Here is a 10,105-nt window from a genome sequence, read left to right on the forward strand (position 1 = left end):
TTTGAGGATTTTCAATTTTCAGTTCGTATTTTGTCAATTACTTTCTAATATAATTTAATTCTTAGTTTAGTTTTATTAATCTCTTAGTTCCATTACATATTAGATTGATTAAAGTTTAATTAGGACTTAAATAATTTCAGTTTTATTGTTTAATTTTCAAATTAATTAAGATTGTTTAGTTTAGTTGATTCTTTGATTGTTAATTTCAATTTGTTAGTCTTTTAATTTTCATTTCAACACTCAAAATCTAAAAATATGAATCTAGTCCATGACTAGTGCCCTTTTTCATTATTGTTGCACTCTTCCATTCATTGCACATATCATCATTTTTATTTTCTCTTTGTGAAGATTTTCACTATTTTCAACGAGTTTGATTTTAAGTAACTTTCCTTGAGGAGACGATTTAGGAATTTATTCCAAATTATTACGCGACATCCTCCTGCACTTGGGATAGCCTTTGTGCTACTCATTTTGAGTGAGTCAAAGGCCTCATTCGCGTGTGGCTATGGAAGATTTTAATGTTTGGATCCAAAATTGTGGCTTGATTGATATGCCTATGCAAGATAATAGCTTCTCTAAGTGCAATGGTTAGGAAGGCGTAGTAAGGAGCTAGGTGAAGTTGCATTGAAGCTTAATGGATCCAAACTATCTAATCCAGTATCCACAAGCGACTACTCGTTATCTCTTTGTCCGAACTCATAGCCACATCCAAGATCTCAAAGCATTGATTGCGAGATTGGAGGAATCACTCCAAACATATTTTAAAGAGGAAGTTGAGCAAGACCTTCTTGTATCTAAGTTGGAGATGGACACTTTGCTAGATGAGGAGAATTTAAGACTATCGCATATGGCAAAGGTGAACTAGTTGAAGGATGGAGATCAAAATTTTAACTTCTTCCATGTGGTCATTAACAACAAAAAGAATTTAAGCATTTCAAAAATGAGACTTCCGAGTGGAGAAATGATTCACTGTCTCGATGATATTCATCTAGGGGCAGTGAATTATTTTCAAGACTTCTTGCAAAAGGAGAGACAAGGTACACTGCCTAACTTAGAAAATCTTATTTTTCAGGTGGTTCAGGCAAAGGATAATCAAAAAATTATTGTTGTGCCATCGATGGAGAAACTTAGAGAAGCAATTTGTAGTATCCCAAGGTCTAGTAGCCTAGGGCCAAACGGTTTTAGGTCTGACTTTTATACTGTCTGTTGGTCGATTATTAAGGATGATATGCTAAAAGCTATGTCAGAATTCTTTCAGGGTGAGCCTTACCACGAGCCTTTACATCCTCATATGTGGTGATGATTCCAAAGGTTGACAAATCGACAGGTATTGATAAGTTCCATCCAATTTCTCTTTGTTCGGTCTTTTATAAAGCTTGTTCAAAGCTAATAGTCTCTTGCCTGAGTCTTTTGCTTCCAAAGATGATCTCCATGGAATAAGGTGCCTTCATTTCGGGTATGAGTATTTTCAAAAACATTAGTCTCACATGAGAAATGGTCCACTCGATTAATAGGAAAGTTGTTGGTGCCAATATTTTAGTCAAATTGATATAGCAAAAGCATATGATCGTGTGGATTGGGACTTCCTATTACATGTGTTGGCTTATTTTGGCTTTTCGTCACAGGTTTGTCGATTGATTGAAGCTTATATTTCTTCCCCATGGTATTCCATTGTAATATATGGCACGACAAGGAGTTTCTTTCAAGTGGAAAAAGGGCTCCATCAAGGAGACCCTTTATCCCCGTACCTCTTTATTATATTACAAGAATTTCTCTCTCATCTTATTAAACAAAGCAATTTAGAGAAAAGAATTGGTCAATTTGTTCAACCCGCAATATGCCATTGGTTTCTCACCTCATGTATGCAGATGATGTGGTCATTTTTTCTAATGAAGCAAAGAAGTCTCTTCGAGGTCTTATGTGAGTTCTCAATACTTATGAAGAGTGGTTAGGTCAACGAGTTAGCAAAGAAAAAACTACAATTTATTTCTCTAAACAGTTCACAGTTGGGAGGAAGAAAGTTGCTATGCAGTTGACAGGTTTTTTTAGAAGGCACCTTTCCATTTAAGTATCTTTGAGTTTCTATTGTTACTAGTCAATTAAAGGCCATAGATTTAGATGAGATGGTGAATAAAATAAGGAAAAAAAATTGAAGGATGGAAAATGAGGCTTATATTTGTTGGGGGAAGACTCACTCTGTTGAAACATGTGTAATCAAGTATGCCTTCACATCTCCTTATCGTGGAGCAGGTTCCTAAGGTCACTATATATATGCTTAATAGACTGTTAAGTTCTTTCGTTTGGGGAGAGACTAATGGAAAAGTTAAGAAAAAGTGGATGACATGGAGTAAATTGTGTTCCTCGTTTGAGGAAGGTGGGATTGGGCTGAGAAAATTTGAAGATTTGCAAATGCCTTTCCACTCGAAAGTTGCTTCGAAGCTTATGATAGAAGGTTCTCTGTGGGCGCAATTCTAGACAAAATATGTGGGAGATGGGCATTTATCCTTGGTGGCCCCTAACAAAGTATCTTGGTTCTAGAAAATTGTACAAAAAAATGCATCCAGTGGTACTTGATCAGTCCAAATGATTGATAAAAGATGGGAGCGTATCCTTTTAGTTTGACAAGTGGGTGGATGATGGGTCGATCTGTAACCAGTTCCCAATATCTGCTAATCCAAATCTAAAAGTTATTTATTGCAAAATTGAAAGTGGATGGGATATTGATTTACTACAAAGTCTAGTGGGAGTGTATAAAGCTGAGGAGATCTTGTCATTTTTGGCAAGCCGAATAGAATGTAAGGATGGATGGTTCATTTTCATCCAAGACCACCTGGGACTATGTGAGAATCTGAGCGCCATAAATGCAATGGTCCGAATGGGTGTGGCATAACTTTCTACCCTAGAAAGCCTCGATCATAATGTGGAATGCATTACACGATTGTTTTAAGTGTTGATGATTGTATCCGAAGAGTGTGAATTCCTTTGGTCTCTAAATGCGAATGTTGTCAAGAAGGAGCTTATGAGGACCTTAACCATGTCTTGTTTATAGGTGAGTTTGCTTGGGACATTTGGCGAATATATAAAAGGCATTTCAGAATTTCTTCTGTAAGGCACCTTGATTAGAAAAACCATATCCAGTATTGGTTTCGAAGGGCTACATGCAACTCACAAAAAGGTATGTTAATTGGCATTCGTCCTATTATTGTGAGTTGGAGACTTTGGTCCAAACATTGTCTGGCTCGTATTGAGGGTTGGAGTGACTCGGTGGAAAAGGTCTTGATAGATATTAAGCTTTGGCTTTCGTTTATGACCAAAAGTATGAGCAAGGTGGAGAGGTTGTCTAGATCTGATTGGTTAATATTTTGGAAACTCCATATCCCTATAGTGTTGCCAAGAGCCAAACGTATTAGAGTGTTGAACTGGTTGAAACTGAGAGAGGGAAGGCTCAAGCTGAATTCAGACTGGCGTAGTTTTGGAAACCCAGGTTCCATTGGCGCTTGGGGTGATTCTGGACCACATTGGAAGACTCATTTTTACCTACTCAGTTTCTTTGCCTCTAGGGTCAAATAACTATGCTGAACTCATTGGTGTTTTGGAAGGAATTAAACACTATAAGCATATAGGCTTTATGGAAGTGGATATAGAAATGGACTCTATGGTTTTGCTTAATTGGTTATGAAAAGGTAGATGTGGAGTCCGGTACTTGGAAGACTACTGGGATGACACCTTGCATATCTTGAGCACTCTAAAATATTCTATCTGCCACACTTTAAGGGAAGGTAATGCTACAGCTGATTTCTTAGCTAAGTTGGTAGTGCATGGTGTTAGTAATAATTGGAATAATGTGAATGACTTGCCACAAAAGCTTAGAGGATGGGTTTAGTGGGATAAGCTTGGTCTCCCTCACTTGAGAGTTTCCTAATTGTGTATGGAATTTAGTAGTTTGGAAATAAGGTTATCTTATTGGAATGTCCTATAATCATGGTATTCCTTTACCAAAAGTGAGGGTTTTGTCAATAAAGCCTCCAGGTTCCATCCTCTAATTTTTTTTTTTTTTTTAAAATAGCTATTTATGGACACTTTGACCTCTTACTTCAAGGAAAGTGTCCTATGGATCCATTACATAGATTATTTTGGGAATGAGATAAAAAGGTTTTTAGTCTTTTTTTTTTTTTTTTTTTTCCAAAATCAATATCATTGGGATAGGCATTGTTGTTCATTCACCAAAAGTCCTTTCCACATAATGGGACTACAAAAGCCCAATTTATACTCTTGAGTAAGGTCACAATTCATGTTCAGGGGTTTTATTTGTAGCGTATCAAGTTGTGAGTATTAGACTATATAATATAAGTGATAATGGACAAAAAATCAAATTTGGAAACATTGCCACCTCCAACCGCATGATTTTCTGCTGCTTTGTCCAACATGATTAATGCAATACATCTCTCTAGTAACTGTTGTACAATTTTTTAGTTCCTAAAATCTTGTCTTTCCATTACATTGCACAGTATCTATTTATACTGATCTCAAATACAAGGAAATGTGTAATTTTTCCAAAATATATCATGTTTATATAGATCAATCCAAACATGACCTGTTTAATTAAATAGGCTAGACCCTAAAATACAATAATTAGAGATACTTTTCTAGAGTGTGCAAATTCTGCATAATTCATTTGAAAAAAATGAAGCATATTATGAAAAAGTAGGTTTTTTTATGTGGACCATAAGTGTCTCAGTTATTCAAAAATAATGCATGAGATTTGTAAACCTTATAACTATACAAATCATTTTATTTTCTAAATCAAGATAAAATTAAACATGTTGGACAAGTACCATAGACGACGCATCTCATGTCTATGAAATTTAAATAAAACCTTTGAAAACCTTAATCTCTCTTTGAAATAATATTTTATTTTTCTAAAAGATCTTATTGTCTAGACTCTAGATTCACCAAAGTAATTTACCATCTTCTTAATCTTCTTATTGTCTATGATATTTTTTAACAAGAGATGTCCAGAAATCAATATCTCCTACCTAACTAATAAAAATTATGATTATTAAAAAACAACTAAAAAAGATTATGATTATCAAACATACTAAAACCCTCCAAGTCCCAGATTAATTTGTGAACTGGTATTGCAAGTGAAAAAAATATTTCATGCAATACACAAGCAAGTGAAAGGAAGAACAAATGAGAACAAAGGAAAACATGGAAAAAGAATTTGAAGGATGAATTGAAAATTTTCGCTATGGATAATGAAGCAAGTAACAACCCGACTTTCCAATCTAGCGAGAGGATTGTGTTGAGATACGTTAGACACAAGAACTCAAGTCATGTGTCCTTATGAGTAATATGTTTTAGTATCAATGTGTGCTTAGCATCTTATTAGATTTAATAGTTGCAAAGGATTATGGTCACAAAATTTCTAAAATATCAAAGAAAAATATACATAGACAAAGAAAAATGCAACCATGTCCAAAAATCAGATCCACCACCAATACACATCTAATGCTTTGGGAACCTACAACATGCCCAAATTAAAATAAGCATTTCCTTCATAAAAGTAAGTAGAAAGTTTCAAGGAAAGGAATAATTACTCTATACTTCAAGTTACCATTACTCACAAGAGGAAATCTAGTTAGTGGATAATCCTCAAGATCTTCTATTCTTCTACCTCTTTGTGCTTTGCACTTATATGATTGATTTGGTAAAAACAATTATCAGAAGAAATGTGAACATTTAAGTAAAATATAACATTATTCACCTAATCTGTGTAGCCAAACTCTCTCTCTCTCTCTCTCTCTCTCTCTCTCTCTCTGACCCTTCGAAATCTTGACCCCACACCATAAACCCTCGTCGGAGGGGAGGCACCATCTCCTCCTTCTCAATTAAAACTTAGATTGTTTTCTAGTTTGCTTGTTCAGCCTATTGCTGGTTTTCTTTTCTATTTTTTCTTTTCTTTTAACTCTACATCAAACATGTCCAATCTATTGCTTTCAAGTCCACTGTGTTTGCCAGTCGCCGATCTTTAAAACCCTGGTGGAGGAGTAGCCAAACGATCATCGCATGATCCGCAGCTGCCACCAAAGTCGTGTCAATTTCCTACTTGCCAGCCCCTTTCTAGATCTCCTACCACCACAAGTGTGGCATAACTGGACTACCCACTTCTGGATCCTTCCTCGGGCTTTGTCCACACCAGTGTGTAGCACAAACACCAAAGACAACCAGCAACTCAGATTGTCCACACCAGCGTGCGTACCTCCAAAGACAGCTAGCAACTCAGATTGTCCGATTTTAACTATCAGACTATTTTATTGCTTTCCCTAACAAAGAATTTAGGAGGAAAGGATGTGAAGACCTTCATCAACAACTCTGGATTAGATGGTTGCAATGCTTCTTTCAAGGATGTGGATCATAATTGCATTCAACAAATCCACCAGTTGGATTTTAAGATCACTATTATAATGGTTCCCTAGGCTTGGGTCCAATTTATTGGTCTCATTGCCTGTTTTAAATTTGTTTTTTATTATATGCACTACAATTTCTATGAAGAAATTTTTGTCAGGATCCCCTACCCTCTCCTCTTGTATTCTCTTTAATAATTCAATGCAAGTTTGATGGAAAATGTAAAACATGATAAATAATAAACAAAATATGTAATAAAAATATCACCCTTTACTGTGTAACTTCCTCCTTATATTTTGGTGTGCACTTAGGCCCCTACTCACACTTTAGAATTCTAAGTGCTCTCATGCAGTCACATGGTTTTGTTAGGGACTTCTTTATCCTCCCACCCAACCTCAAAGTTGCTAGATGTCTCCATTCCATCACAAAGGTTTGTCACTTTTCATTATCGTTCTCATGGTCTCGAAGTTTTGCTTTGATTTTCCCTTCCCACCAGATAGGTTGAGACTTTTCTTAATTTCTTGAATAGTGGATTTTTGCAAAGCCTAGTATTTTTAGAATGCATAATTTAGAAAACAAGCATAGAAAAATTAAAATGATTAATATAACTTTTTAAAACAACTCAACTAGGTAAAGGAAAGAGCTTACAATCTATCCCAGACAGTCACTTTATCCCATGTACTAGGTGTCAACGTACTTTTCACATATAATATTTGGTTGTTGTGAAAACGATGATAGAAAATTAAAACCAAACACAAGTAAATCAATCACACGACACAAAATTAACGTGATTTGGCAACATGCCTATGTCCATAGAGCTTTAGAAGATTTTATTATATTTACAAATGACAAAATACCATTTGGGGCAAAATTCACTATTCTAAATCGGCTATAAATATGTACTTACTGACTGATGTTCCCTGGAGCAACCTATCAAGCAAACTCTTTACTTGAACTTTACTCTAGCAACATGTCTCGCGAACTTTCTATCTAGCACTTCTAGAATTGCAAACAGTGTCAAAAACCCAAATCTCATCCTGGTCGGGTCCGGTTGGGTCAAATCATTAAATTGGGCTAACACACAAATAAACCAGGCTCCACAAACCCAACAATTTTCCCATTTGGAGACTAGTACAATGAATGCATCATCCTCGCCTCCCAAACTTGTAATCCTCCACCTCTTTAACTCATAGCCTTTGTCTTCAAGCTAGAAGACCAATGAAGTTGCACACAACTTCAATTCCTCAAGTGTAGTGCCTTCTGTCAACCCATCTTGCAAGGCAAATCTAAACTCCTATTGCACTAGGAATATTTGCTCTCGTACTGACCCTAGCACAAATTAGAGAACTTGTGGTTGAGGCCCTCATTTCTAATCTAGGCAATTGATCCCACCTCTTGCTTTTAGTCTATTATTTCTTTAGTCGACGTGCCCATCTCTTGTGCAGTTTATGCTTCATCCTTGGAAGTCCAATTAGCTGCTTTTTAGCTAACTCCCACTTGCTCAATATCCCGTCTCGCAAGATTTTACTTTTGTACCATGGTTCACCGCCTTCAGGAAACAAGATATAATTCAAGGTGGATGGCCATTGTGGAGGTCTAGTTGTCCTTGTAGCTCTGCAAGCATCAACTGTAGGTGTAGATGTCCATGGAACACTAGATGCTCTACCCCGTCTATCACACCTTTGCTCTGCATCATGATCTCGGGAGATTTCCCAAGGCTTACATGAGGAATGGAAAAACTAACTCCATTTTGCTTCCCATCTAACTCGTGCGACCAATCCTACTCTGTTGCAACCGTGTATTTTCTTACACATCACTAGACCCTAATGTCAAATACAAAGTGCCAGTTCTCTTACCACGCACCAAGACTAGCACACCTTTTGTGACTTTCCACTCTCCTTAAAAAATGCTACTATATGACCATTGTCGTCAAGCTACCATATAGAGATTAGACTTTTCTTTAGATCTAGAATGTGTGTGACTTGTTTCAAAGCACACACGCTCTTGTTTGGGAGTACGATGCACACATCACCCATTCCCACAACATCCAATGCCTCTTTATCAGTTGTGTTCATGTTTTCAAAATCACAAGCAATATAGTTCTGCATGATCTCTTGATATAAGTTGCTATGGAACGAAAACCCGTAGTCTAACACCCAATCATCAACTTGACCATGCACTGCAAGAAAGAGATTGTCCTATATTTCTTCAGCTACTGCATTCACAACATCATCCTCAATCTTTTTCTTATTTTGGCAATCTCTTTTGATGTGACCTAACTTGCCCCAATTCTAACAAGTGATATGCTACCTAGATCTCAACTTGCTTCTGCCCCTGTTCTTGGAACTTGACCTATCATGTCTCCTACTCCGATTATCAACATTCAGGGCCAAACCTGAACCCGAGATCTCACCAAGATCTCTCTTGCTTACCTTCTCAGCTAGGATTAGATCTCAGATATTGTCATACTTCAACTTCATTTTAGTGGTAGAATCACTTAGAACCATTCTTATGGCCTCCCAACTATTTGGCAATGACGCTAGCATGATCAATGCCTAAAACTCATCATTAAATTCAATTTCAACAAATGAAAATTGGTTTGTGAGTGTTAAACTCATTCAGGTGTTAGGCAACAGACTTACTTTTTGCCATCGTCAGGTTGAACAATTTCTTCATTAAATGAACCTTGTTATTTGCTTACAACTTTTCATACATACTAGAGAAAGCTACCATGAGATCCATTGTAGTTTTATCCTTGATAACATTTTGTGCAACCGATCTTGACAGAGCTAGCCGAGTAACCTCCAAGACTTGTCGATTTAACAGGTTCCAATCAACATCATCCATTCTCTTTGGCTTTTTCCCCAATAGTGGAAGATGGAGTCTCTTCCCATAGAGGTAGTTCTCTATCTGCATCCTCTGGTACCCGAAGTTTGTGCCATCAAACTTCTCGATTCCAACCTTTACTTCATCCCCTACCAACGTTCTCCCTTCAAACATGAATCTTGGCTCTTAATACCAAGTGTTGTGAAAATAATGACAGAAAAGTAAAAATAAATACAAGCTAATCATCACACAACACAAAATTAATGTAGTTTGGCAACATGCCCACATCCACAGAGCTGTGGAGGATTTTATTATACTAAGAAATGACAAAATACACTTTGGGGTGAAATTGACTATTCAGAACTAGCTATACTGTTAATTAAGTACATATTTATAGTGACACACTGCGAAAGCCCACTATTCTACTTTATTCACTTGAGCGGAGTATTGAGTGTGGCTTGAGCGAATTCTTTGTCTGAGCGAACTTTCTGCCTGAGCTTTGCATCGAGGTACCCTTCATGGCTCAAGCCTCCTTGAAAATCTGCTTCAAAAAAAAAAAAAGTTGAGAACGCATCCTCGTTGGATTCGGTTATCAAATCGGGTCAACCTTCCAACAAAGCAAGCCCCCACAAATCCAACATTGGTAGTGTTAATTGAATTGTATTTTTTGCTAATGCTAGTTTTTAAACCCTAGGTTATTCGCTTTTGCAATTTAAAGTTTCGGTTGTTTACATTTTGACCCTTCTTGCTTTTGGTGTTTGCAAGTTGACCCCTAAACTTTTACTAAATTTACATTTTTTGTCTGATTTTTTAAAAAAAAATTATATTTAATTTTCTTCTTATCTTACTCATTTTATGTGGCGGAAGTTTA

Source organism: Carya illinoinensis, chromosome 9, assembly GCF_018687715.1.
Source record: "Carya illinoinensis cultivar Pawnee chromosome 9, C.illinoinensisPawnee_v1, whole genome shotgun sequence".
Classification (NCBI taxonomy): Eukaryota; Viridiplantae; Streptophyta; class Magnoliopsida; order Fagales; family Juglandaceae; genus Carya; species Carya illinoinensis.